We start from the raw sequence: 13,388 nt of genomic DNA on the forward strand, positions 1-13,388 counted from the left end.
ATTCAGTGCATGTACACGCATTCAGCAGGCTACTGGATTAGACACATTTTCAATACTTATGAATTATATCCTTTTTGTGGAAAAACGAATACACATTACTCAGGATTTCCAAAGCAGATTATCTTATTAGATGGTAACATTTCACAGTTAAAGGTCTCAGGTTGCTAAAGGCTTCAGGGATGATCTATAGTGAATATAACTCTCAGGTCAGTCAATAACTGATCTCAAATGCGTCACTTTTATCTCATGGTGGTTAACACATTTTTTGGATGATTGGATTAATGGCACATTTTGAATTACACACTTTAAGTGTAAAGTAGTTGTCTGTGTAAAAATGTAAATATATTAATAAAATTAAAACAAAATATAGAAATTTGATTTTTATAGACTTGTGCCAAAACTTTCAAGTATAACTTCCGCTGTCCGCATGGACCAATTTTCACTGTCGAAATCATAAAGATTTCCTGATTTTTTTTTTAGACACAAGAAGACTTTCTAGCTTACTCAGTTCCAGCAGACAGAAGGCTTTACAGAAAGGTCCACAGGGTTTGTGGTTGAGACCAATACTGAACCTGAGTGATGGAGCTGAGGATCTGTACAAGCTCATGAGTTTTTTCAAGTTCGGTTATTTGCTGTAATGATTTGTGAATTAAAAAAAAGACTTCTTTTTCCCAGCAACACTTTTGTTCTCAGGGTAAACTGGGACAAGGTTCATTTTAAGAAAACAAAACAACCTTGGTGTGTTAAAGTCTTTCACCTTTCTCCACAAGATGACACCGTCAGTTATCTTACTGTGGGCCAAGCACGAGGGCCCTAATCACATCCCCAAAGAGTTCAACTTCTTTAATTATGAATACTACTTTTTACTATAATAAATAATCTGATTATTTGATTGAGCTGAAAAGTATAATTGTCAACTCATCGTCAACAAAATGACTTGTTTCTCTGAATTAATGAAGAAAATTTCAATTGCAGTCGGGTTATAAATACAGTTTCTTAATAATGTGTGATGTGTAATATATTTGTCTCCAGCATGGACAAGCACATTACAGCTGCAGTGAATAAAATGGGCTCTGGACAGGTTCACTTGTAATGGAGGTGTTTGTGATTGGATAATGTAAATACTAAATTATTTATAATGACTTATTCACAGCAATTTATGATAAGGATATAAAAAATAATTATGCTGTGTGTTTCTTTGGCCAATGAAATCTGTGTAGTCCTCAAGTCAAGGACTCGAGTCAGTGAAACACACACACACACACACAGGGGAAAGACAAGAGACAGTCAGAGAAACAGAGGAAAGTAATTTCACATGGTGCTCTAAAAAGAGAAACACGGACAAAAAAGCAGAGCTTTTGATGAAGAATGGACAGACCCTGACATGTTTATTCTTCACATGGGAAGTTCAAAACCAGTGTCTCATATGTTCCAAGACCATGCTTATTATTATTATTATTATTATTATTATTATAAATTGATTGAGAGTGTTCAAAGGGACATGCCATACTCTTTTCAATTAATATGTATTATTCTCTGAGGTGCTTTTATAAAGTTTGCGATATTGTTTTGATTGAAAAAGCACCTTGGTTCTTTTGCCTCATGCTGTTTTATCATGGGATGTAAACACTCCAGGCTGATTATGCAGCTGCAGCTTGAACTCTCAAAATATGTAAATAGCTTCAGTCTGATTGGCTAATATCCAAATCTGCCATCCACACACGTGGATTCTGTTAACCAATCACAGTGGACATATTTACATATTTAAATTGAAGGCACACCCCCAAAATCAGTCTGTGACATTCTGTAGGTGTCACTGTCATGTGATGCTGTGGGGCGGAGCTTCATCAACCTGCATGATGTGAACAATATTGGAGACACAAATAATAGTTTCATTCAGCTGAGACCGTTCATCATGTTCTCTGTTATATTCATGGGTCTGTGGCTTTCACTAGGTGAGTTATCCATTTATTCATTTATTTTTTTGTTATTTCAGAAATATTAATTGTAGAATGAGTGATTAATTAGTCTGTGTGGTGGTTAGAAAAATCAGAATGTGGGTGTGACATGTAGTTCTGGTTTGATGGTGTAAAGGTTAAACACATTATGTTCTCTTCTCTATGACAGGTGACTCCATGGCAGCGTCAATAAAGCCACTTTTCACTCAGACAGTGAGAGATGAAGGCAGTGATGTTACTCTGTCCTGCAGCTATGACTCAAGTGGTACAGGAAACTACTTGCACTGGTACAGACAATATCCAAAATCTAAACCTGAGTTCCTTCTTTATATTTACCAAAGTGGAGATCTAAGTTCTAACTATCCCCCAAGAATGTCTGCTAAAGTTGATGAAAAGAAGAAAGAAGTGGATCTGCTCATCTCCTCTGCTGCTGTATCAGACTCTGCACTATACTACTGTGCTCTGGCGCCCACAGTGACAGGAAATCCAACTGCACTGTACAAAAACTTTCACACAGTTTTGTTGTATTGTTGGTTGTTCTGCTGATGATTTTAAGAAATTGGCATGCACTTTTGTGGGAATCTTTCTCTGTCAAAATTTATGAAGAGTTTATATTACTGGCACATATTCCATTATTAGTAAACAGTTTTCATTTTTTGGTTACCACTGTTTTCTGGTCAGTGTTGTCGTGAACACAAAGCCTATCCTGGGGCTCCCAGCTGTGAGGTGGGAATTCACCCTGGATGGACTGTCAGCCCTTCGTAGAGCACCATGCACAAACCCTTTCACAGACTCATTCACACCTTCAGGCAATTTCTCCAAGCAAACTTCCTACTGCAAGGTTTTGTTTTTTAAACCCACACGGACATGAAGTAAACATGTAAAACTGCACACAAATTGACAGCAACCTGACCTCAGCATCCAACTGAGAACCCTGAAGCTGTGATGCAGCAATGCTGCCCACTGGGTCACTGTTATCATCCATTAATCCATCCATCATCTGTCACCCCTTATCCTGTACAGGGTCGCAGGCAAGCTGGAGCCTATCCCAGCTGACTATGGGTGAGAGACGGGGTACACCCTCCTCTCTCCTACATATACTCAGCTCTCACTTCCCCACTTCACAAAGTATTGTCTAGTACCCCATGTCTAACTTTACCGAGCCGTTTGTTTTCCGCCTGATTTCCAGTGTACAACCCGTGTTTACATTTATCCTCGACCTTGTCTTTTGCTTGCTCTCTGTTGCATTGTTTGCTGATTGACTGACCCTCGCTCGTTTCCGGATTATGATTCCTGCTCTATTTGGCTCAGGGCACCATACAAGCAAGAACTGCCACTGGATGGATAAACCTCACACACTTTGGCACTTCGGAGTTTACCCATGCAATTTACCACTGCAGTTTGTGTGATTTAAAGTTTTGTCATATTAATTTATATGGCATGGACTTTGATTTGTTTGTTTTAAATATTAAAGCTTTACAGAGGAAACCACTGACTGGCCTGCACTCCACATCTTGTTATTCACATATCAGCTAGAATAAACACTACAAACCAATTACTTGTATTTTCACCAAATGAATAGAACTGGCCTATTTACTAATGCATTGTTTGTTTCGCACAGTCTTCAGTATGAAGCATTAAGCAAAGACTAAAAATCATTTTTAAAAGTATGAATGATCAAGCAATTAAGTAAATTTATGGAAAGAGAATTTTGCATTTTTAATCCACAGATAGATCAGAAAGTATGTCATGTGAATATTTCATTTTAGTTGTTGATGTTTACAATTGTATTCAACAACTCTTTCCTTATAGATTTTTATAGACAGTACCAGTCAAAAGTTTGAACACACCGACTCATTCATAGTTTTTTTTTCTGTATTTTGACTATTTTCTACATTGTAGAACAATATTGAAGACATCAAAACTATGAAATAACACATGGCACATATATGGAATTATGTGGTCAATAAAAGTGTTAAAAAAACAAAAACGTTTCATATTTTTGATTCTTCAAAGTAGCCACTGTTTACCTTGATGATGCTTTACATACTATTGGCATTATCTTAACCAGCTTCATGAGGCAATTGATTAAAGTCACAGACATGCAAATAAAGCCTTGTGTATTCTAAGCTGAAGCAGAGTCGTGGTGAATATGAATAAATATGGAGCTACATGTGGCGACATCATGTGGGTGGAGCTACATGTGGCGACATCAGAGATAATCTCAAATACACAACACTGGCATTTATTTCTAAAACTAGAGGTCTGAACTAAACACTCATAACAACAATGTTACTCTTCTTCTTGCTTTTCCTCACTCATGCTGTCATTGGTAAGTCAGATACATTATACATTAAATGTTTAATTATTTAACAAACAAAAAGAACAATGTTTTTAATCACAGTTTATTAATAATAAATGGTCATGATATTATGTTAATGTATTTATAGCAGAAGCTGCTGACAACAGCATTAAACCAGAACAAACCACTATATCTGGAACTGAAGGCAGCAACATCACACTGTCCTGCACATATACTGGATCAGATCACCGTCTCCACTGGTACCAACAAAAATCTGGATCAAGACCAGAGTTTCTGCTGTTGATTGTTGAAAACGGTGGACAGGTCACAAAGGCTCAACCACCTCATCCAGGAGTGTCCATCAAACTTAATAAAACGAGTAAGAAAGTGGATCTGTTCATCTCCTCTGCTGCAGTGACAGACTCTGCACTGTACTACTGCGCTCTGGGGCCCACAGTGACAGGAAACCCAACTACACTGTACAAAAAGCACTACACATGACTGGAGCAGAGTCGTGCTTTTCTCACACGATGGAGCTCTTTACATGTTTACCTCTGCAGGCTCAACCCTCAGTCTATGATGTCAGTTTGCTTTTGTAGATAAACCATCATTTGTGTATGAATCTGCTGAAGTTTATTTCTAAATTAGACCTAAACATCATTCTTACCAAAGCTGTATTAAAAATATTGAGGGGTTTTTTTTCCAGTTATTTACTAGAATAGATTTCTCATCTCATTATCTCTAGCCATTTTATCCTGTTCTACAGGATCGCAGGCAAGCTGGAGTCTATCCCAGCTGACTATGGGTGAAAGGCGGGGTACACCCTGGACAAGTCGCCAGGTCATCACAGGGCTGACACATAGACACAGACAACCATTCACACTCACACCTACGGTCAATTTAGAGTCACCAGTTAACCTAACCTGCATGTCTTTGGACTGTGGGTTAAACTGGAGCACCCGGAGGAAACCACAGGGAGAACATGCAAACTCCGCACAGAAAGGCCCTTGCCAGCCACAGGGCTCGAACCTGGACCTTCTTGCTGTGAGGCAACAGTGATAACCACTACACCACCGTGCCGCTCCTAGAATAGATTTGTTAAAGAAAAAAAAGACCATCACATTTCCTGTTAAACTGTTATTGAGTTTGGAGCACAATAATGAAATCTTGTTTAAGCACACTGGAATATCCTAGATCGAGGAAGTAAAAGAAGCTAAAACTTATTATTATTATTATTATTATTATTACATGTTATAAGGGCTGTAAGACTGTAATGTTGTTGATATTGGTTGTGTGGTGCAGTCATTATAAATAAAAACCCCTGGTGTCACTATACCCCCTGGTGACACTATACCCCCTGGTGTCACTATACCCCCTGGTGACACTATACCCCCTGGTGTCACTACACTATACCCCCTGGTGTCACTATACCCCCTGGTGACACATATTCTGATCAGCAGTGTCAGCTACAGAAAGGGTGGAGCTCCACAGGCTACGACAGTAAACTGCACTTATTCACCTTCATCTTTCAGCAACTTATCATCTCCATCATGCTGCTCTTTCAACTCTTTCTACTCATGCGTCTTCTGGGTATGTTCATCTTAATTTTAGTCATAATATGTTTTCATATTTCATTCATTTATTTATTTCATTTCTTTTCTCTTTTTTTCCCCAGGGAGCACATTACTGCAAATGACTGAGCAGCGTATATCAGAAAAGCATGTCTTGGAAGGAAATGATGTTGTTCTGTCTTGCAATTTAAAGGCAACTACAGGTAGTTACATACACTGGTATCGCCAGTATCCCAAATCCAGACCAGAGTTTCGTGTCTCTGTCTATTCATCTGGACAGCAATCTGCAAACGCTGATAAAAAGCCTGAGGATCTGCAGATTTCCTCTGCTGCAGTATCAGACTCTGCAGTGTACTACTGCGCTCTGAGGCCCACAGCGACAGGAAACTTGCTAACATTGTACAAAAACCTCTTGCACAGCAAAGAAAGTGTTCACATAGTGCTGTAGACTCAAACACTGCATTTCTGTATTGGCAGAAATAATAATGCAATGGAAAACATATTGACATTTTAATGTGTCTCCAATACACGTGGCTATGTATCTTGAAGGCATAAAATAATATGAATTAAAAAAAGAGAATGTTCATGGCTGTTTGTTTTATTTTGAAACAGTGCTTTGTGATTGTCTGTTGTTTAAAACACTATAAAAACAAGCGATACTCGTCTCTTCTGAAGTGTAATACACATTCTCTAACTCTTACACACATCCATTCATTCAGTGATTATTCTGTTCGGAAAAATCAGGAAGGGAGATCCAAGCCCAGGCAGGGTCTCGAATCCTCACGATACCTCAATATTATCATAGTGAGAGATCTCAGTCGTAATTTTTTTTAACAACTCAGAAGGTGTGGCTCTTATTTAATTCCCCATGATTCTGTTCCGACACACCCAGACCCCACCACCACCGATTTCAAAAACTCATCAGAGCTACATGCATCACAAAATTTATACCAAAAGGCCACATGTTTGAATCCCATGGGCATCAGTCGAAAGAATGGCAAAGTGCCAGTGCTTAGTCTTACCATGGGCATCAGGCTGATGCCCAGTTTTACCATGGGCATCAGGCGGAAAAATGACAAAGTGCCAGTGCTCAGTTTTACCATGGGCATCAGGCTGATGCCCAGTTTTACCATTGGCATCAGGCGGAAAAATGACAAAGTCCCACTGTTCAGTTTTACCATGGGCATCAGGCTGAAAAATGACAAATATATATGTCACTTTGTCTTTATTTCTGTGATGTAATGTATTAGAGTGTAATCTCTACAGTGGCCACTGGGTGGTGCATGACACAATAAATGACCATAAATATCTTTTTCACTCTCTCTCACTCACACACACACACACACACACACACACACACACACACACACACACAAAGTTTTAAACTTTTAAAACTTTATTATTTCTAAGTCCACAAAGGGAACTAGGGTTAGGGTTAACCTTAAATAAAAAAAAAAAGTCCCACAGTTCAGAAAAAAATGGCCAAGTCCCACTGCTCAGTTTTACCATGGGCATCAGGCTGAAAAAATGACAAATATGTATGAAGTCGGGGCGGCACGGTGGTGTAGTGGTTAGCGCTGTCGCCTCACAGCAAGAAGGTCCGGGTTCGAGCCCTGTGGCTGGCGAGGGCCTTTCTGTGCGAAGTTTGCATACTGTCCGCATGGGTTTCCTCCGGGTGCTCCGGTTTCCCCCACAGTCCAAAGACATGCAGGTTAGGTTAACTGGTGACTCTAAATTGACCGTAGGTGTGAATGGTTGTCTGTGTCTATGTGTCGGCCCTGTGGTGACCTGGCGACTTGTCCAGGGTGTACCCCGCCTTTTGCCCATAGTTGGCTGGGATAGGCTCCAGCTTGCCTGCGACCCTGTAGAAGGATAAAGCAGCTAGAGATAATGAGATGAGATGTATGAAGTCACTGTGTCCTTATTTCTGTGATGTGATGTATTAGAGTGTAATCTCTACAGTGGCCACTGGGTGGTGTTGGACACAACAGCAGGCTGTACACCACTGATGTGTAGGCTTTGGTGTTGAGAGTGATCTGTCCTTGTGAATGTTCAGCCAGATTTACATTTAAAAAGAGAGAACACATTTGAAAAGGTTATGCCACTCAACGACCTATTTACATCTCTTTACATCGAATGCTCCTCTGTGCAGCTGTGTTTGTGTGTGTGTGAGTGTGATGCAAGGGCGCAGATAGGATTTTTGAACTGGGGGGGACTGAGCTGTCAGCAAATGATTCAATTTTGTGTGTGTGTGTATATATATATATATATATATATATATATATATATATATATATATATATATATACACACACTACCGTTCAAAAGTTTGGGGGCACTTTGAAATGTCCTTATTTTTGAAAGAAAAGCACTGTTCTTTTCAATGAAGATCACTTTAAACTAATCAGAAATACACTCTATACATTGCTAAGGTGGTAAATGACTATTCTAGTTGCAAATGTCTGGTTTTTGGTGCAATAGAGATCTTGCAGTCACGTGACCGGAAAGTACACAACCGCCATCTTGTTGGTCAAAAACACAGCTGAATACTGCTGCACTCGTGTACAGAATGGATCAATTTCAACCGACGGACTACACGGCTCATTTTTCTAATGAACAGATAACTAGATATATGTCTAAAATAAACGATCTACAGAGTTGTGACCCTTATGGCTTACCGGACAGAGTTTTCATGACCGGATTTTGAACTGCCAGAGGAATACCGGGACGTGTATAATTACCTCATCAACTTTCCCTCGCTGTTCAGTGGTGAAGCACTGCGTGCCTATAAATCTCTGGACAGTTATCTTTACAGAAATTCAGGATTTGTCAGCGACTCAGATGTGGCATCTTGTAAACAAGAATCCTCATTGAACGGGTAATTCACTTAAGTATTGAGTATAGCACTGACCAGCCGATTATAGAATAGAATAAGGTAATTCCAGCTGTAATTCCAAATCGTCCGTCTTGTTTACATGGATCTGGCGTTGGAGAGGTAGAGGCTTGGCAGTGGAGGTTTGAGTGGCTGTTTTCTGAGCTTAGTCAACAGGCCGGCTCTGCCTGTAGCCTCGCTTTTGCTTCCGCTCCCGGTGCCGCCTCCTTCGCTTTGCTTCCAATAACAATCCATGGAGACCCCGCTGGTCTCGCTATCTCGTCCGGAATTTTTTTTTTTTTTCTTGTCTGGAATGTTGTGCATGCGATGGAAATCACTACAAACCGTCATTTTCTGCTGGAAACCAATGTCCAGTAAGTCCATACGGTTGTAGTGGATATTGAAGTCCGGTACAGACGAACAACACGCAAAAATACACACAAAAAACATAAAAAATGTGCACAGGTAGGGAGAGCTTGTAGCTGCAGCTGTTGTAGTAGAATTGTATATAGTAGGTTTTTCCAGAAGAAAAGGTAGAAGTAAAAGCAGAAGTAGAAGTAGAAGGCGGAATATGGCGTTTGACCGACAAGATGGCGTCTGTCACAATCTGGATCGGCTGTGATGTCACATGCAAGTGCTCCATATCTACATAGGTGTATAGAGGCCCATTTCCAGCAACTATCACTCCAGTGTTCTAATGGTACAATGTGTTTGCTCATTGCCTCAGAAGGCTAATGGATGATTAGAAAACCCTTGTACAATCATGTTAGCACAGCTGAAAACAGTTTAGCTCTTTAGAGAAGCTATAAAACTGACCTTCCTTTGAGCAGATTGAGTTTCTGGAGCTTCACATTTGTGGGGTCGATTAAATGCTCAAAATGGCCAGAAAAATGTCTTGACTATATTTTCTATTCATTTTACAACTTATGGTGGTAAATAAAAGTGTGACTTTTCATGGAAAACACAAAATTGTCTGGGTGACCCCAAACTTTTGAATGGTAGTGTGTATACATGTTATTTCACCTCCCTCACTGCCATCACCAGGAACTACCTGCAGGCCAGGACAATGATAACATTTTAACATAGCCTATGGAAATCCAAAGTTTACACATTATCATCACGCACAACAATTGCAAAACTGCAAAACTAGTTTTAAAACCGCTAAGTTCCAACTGTTAAACATAGCGAGAGGCTGGGCTACGTGTGTGTGTGTAAAGTGTAAACCAGTGCATCCTGACTTTCTAACTATGCCTGTGTGTTGCGTCAGCGGCAGTCAGTCAACAACTCTTCGCAAAGTTTCCTTATGAAACAATATGCTCGCTGAAATTATGGCAGGGAACGCCAGATTAAGCATTAAAACTGCCTTCTGAGCACTGTATCTACAGGCTACCACCGGAAGAAGGAGGCTACCAGAAAGGCATCTCTACTCCGTACGATTTTACTTTCACTACGACATTACTTTGAACAGACTATCAAAAAATTGCAAGGTGATATGATAAAGTAAGGCACAGTTTACTTACAGTCATTTTTTGTTTTGAAAAAAAATGATGCAATCATTTTCTGCCTTTTGGCACCCTTCATCATGCCGTGTTGGGGTCCTGAACTAGGAGGAGCTGTCCCCGATATGCCTGTCAAACTTGTTGTGGGTAACCATAGCAACCAAGCTCGAGCTCGCAACCTGTGCAGGCTGCGCAGTTGCAACTATGTCTGTACTGCTGTGCAGCTCAATAAACCGAATGGTAATTAGTCTTTTGATTTTTCCGTGAGGTTTGCCTTATGCAAAGAAAGACAGCATAGACGTTTTTTCCTCCCTATAAGTGGGGGGGACCGAACGAGGTGAATTTAAATCTGGGTGGGACGAATCCCCCCGTCCCCCCCTCTATCTGCACCCATGGTGTGATGAATGCTTAAAAAAATGTTTTGAGAAAAGTCATGTCCCAGACCTGGGGTTAGGGTCATGCCTCATACATTAATAAGTCAGGACTTAATCAAAGAGCTCTCTCTTTGATTAAGTCCTGACTTATTAATTAATTATTGTGGACCCTTGGACCCACTGAGTAGTACCGGTATACTGGCCAATATTCATATAACAAGTTTGGAGGCTTTGGGATAGATTGAACTTTTAATTCCATTTTTTGACATACCAAAGGTGGCTACTGACTCCTTACCTCAACCCACAGCCGGGACCACAGTTAAGTTATAACAGGTAAGGTTGTCATGACCGTACAGTATGAAGGCTATTTACAATTCATACAATTCCATATCATGACTTAAAGACTGATAAGTGATAAGCTTGGATGAAGTGGAACAAAGTGATCCCTGGCATACAGGGTAAGAAACTGGTAAGAAAAAAATAAGACAGCAAAACATTTCATCCTGGCTCATTTATTGGGTGTCATTTTTTCATTTTGTCTATTAGCAACGTGTAATAGTCGCTCTTTAATTTCAAGAGCCTCTCTTTTTCCTTCAAAACATTCTTTTGCCTTCTAAGCATGTGTATTTCCATCTTCATTTTTTTCCACCAGGGGTGAAGAACTGGCACCTGCAGCAGGAAGGAGAGGGGTGGCAGGAGGAGACAGAGGACCACTTGAGGGAGATGCTGCAGCTGGAAGAGGAAGAGTGCATGGAGGAGATGGAGGAGGACATGGGAGAAGAGGACATGGGAGAGGAGGACATGGGAGAGGAAGAGGAGGATCTGCTGCATGTTGATCCTCCTGTGACCTAGGGAGGAGATATTTTTATTAGCATAACTTTGTGAGCACATTTTTGAGAGCTGGGTGTAGTTTACTCTTTCATTAAATATCACGATGCATACATTTCAGTGTCTGATTATTGCACAATGCTTACGCCTCTATCTGTAAAAATTACTGCATTGCTGGGTCAAGCAGCAATGCCAGTAATGCCTTGTATCTGACCCCAGCAGGCTGTACACCACTGATGTGTAGGCTTTGGTGCTGAGAGTTGAGAGTGATCTGTCCTTGTGAATGTTCAGCCAGATTTACATTTAAAAAGAGAGGACACGTTTGAAATGGTTATGCCACTCAACGACCTATTTACATCTCTTTACATCGAATGCTCCTCTGTGCAGCTGTGTGTGTGTGTGTGAGTGTGATGAATGCTTCAAAAAATGTTTTGAGAAAAGTCATGTCCCAGACCTGGGGTTAGGGTTATGCCTCATACATTAATAAGTCAGGAATTAATCAAAGAGAGAGAGAGAGGACTGAGAAAGAGAGGAGTACCTGCTGCTCTGAGTGTGTTCACTGCTTCAGATGGGTTAAATGCAGAGGATGAATTTCACTGTGCTTGAAATGGGCATGTGACAAATAAAGGGTTCTTAGGTTCTTAGCAGGAAATGCAGAAAAAATGAAAAGACATTAGATTACAGGGAACTAACCATAAGTCCGGTGTTCTCTGCCAAGAGAGACAGTCACAGCTTAGGCCAAAGCTTTGCTGAAAGCAACCCAATCCCTGGACCCTTGGACCCACTGAGTAGTATACTGGCCAATATTCATATAACAACTTTGGAGGCTTTGGGATAGATTTAACTTTTAATTCCATTTTTTGACATGCCAAAGGTGGCTACTGACTCCTTACCTCAACCCACAGCTGGGACCACAGTTAAGTTATAACAGGTAAGGTTGTCATGACCGTACAGTATGAAGGCTATTTACAATTCATACAATTCCATATCATGACTTAAAGACTGATAAGTGATAAGCTTGGATGAAATGGAACAAAGTGATCCCTGGCATACAGGGATCACTTTGTGAATACACACTGGTAAGAAAAAAAATAAGACAGCAAAACATTTCATCCTGGCTCATTTATTGGGTGTCATTTTTTCATTTTGTCTATTAGCAACGTGTAATAATCGCTCTTTAATTTCAAGAGCCTCTCTTTTTCCTTCAAACCTTCTTTTGCCTTCTAAGCATGGGTATTTCCATCTTCATTTTTTTTTCCACCAGAGGTGAAGAACTGGCACCTGCAGCAGGAAGGAGAGGGGTGGCAGGAGGAGACAGAGGCCCACTTGAGGGAGACGCTGCAGCTGGAAGAGGAAGAGTGCATGGAGGAGATGGAGGAGGACGTGGGAGACGAGGACGTGGGAGAGGAAGAGGAGGATCTGCTGGGTGTTGATCCTCCTGTGTCCTAGGGAGGAGATATTTTTATTAGGATAACTTTGTGAGCACATTTTTGAGAGCTGGGTGTTGTTTACTCTTTCATTAAATATCACTATGCATACATTTCAGTGTCTGATTATTGCACAATGCTTACGCCTCTATCTGTAAAAATAACTGCATTGCTGGGTCAAGCAGCACCCTCAATACCAGTGATGCTTGTATCTGACCCCAGCACGCTGTACACCACTGATGTAAGTGGGGACAGAGGCTTTGGTGCTGAGAGTTGAGAGTGATCTGTCCTGTGAATGTTCAGCCATATTTACATTTAAAAAGAGAGAACACGGTTGAAAAGGGTTATGCCACTTAACGACCTATTTACGTCTACATGATCTTTGGCCCCCTTCCTCCCTAATGGGCCGAATGCTCCTCTGTGCTGCTGCTGCTGCTGCTGCTGCTGTGTGTGAGTGTGATGAAGGTTTAAAAAAATGTTTTGAGAAAATTCATGTCCCAGACCCGGGGTTAGGGTTATGCCTCATAAATTAATAAGTCAGGACCTAACCGTCATCA

Source organism: Neoarius graeffei, chromosome 1 (genome assembly GCF_027579695.1).
Source record: "Neoarius graeffei isolate fNeoGra1 chromosome 1, fNeoGra1.pri, whole genome shotgun sequence".
Lineage (NCBI taxonomy): Eukaryota > Metazoa > Chordata > Actinopteri > Siluriformes > Ariidae > Neoarius > Neoarius graeffei.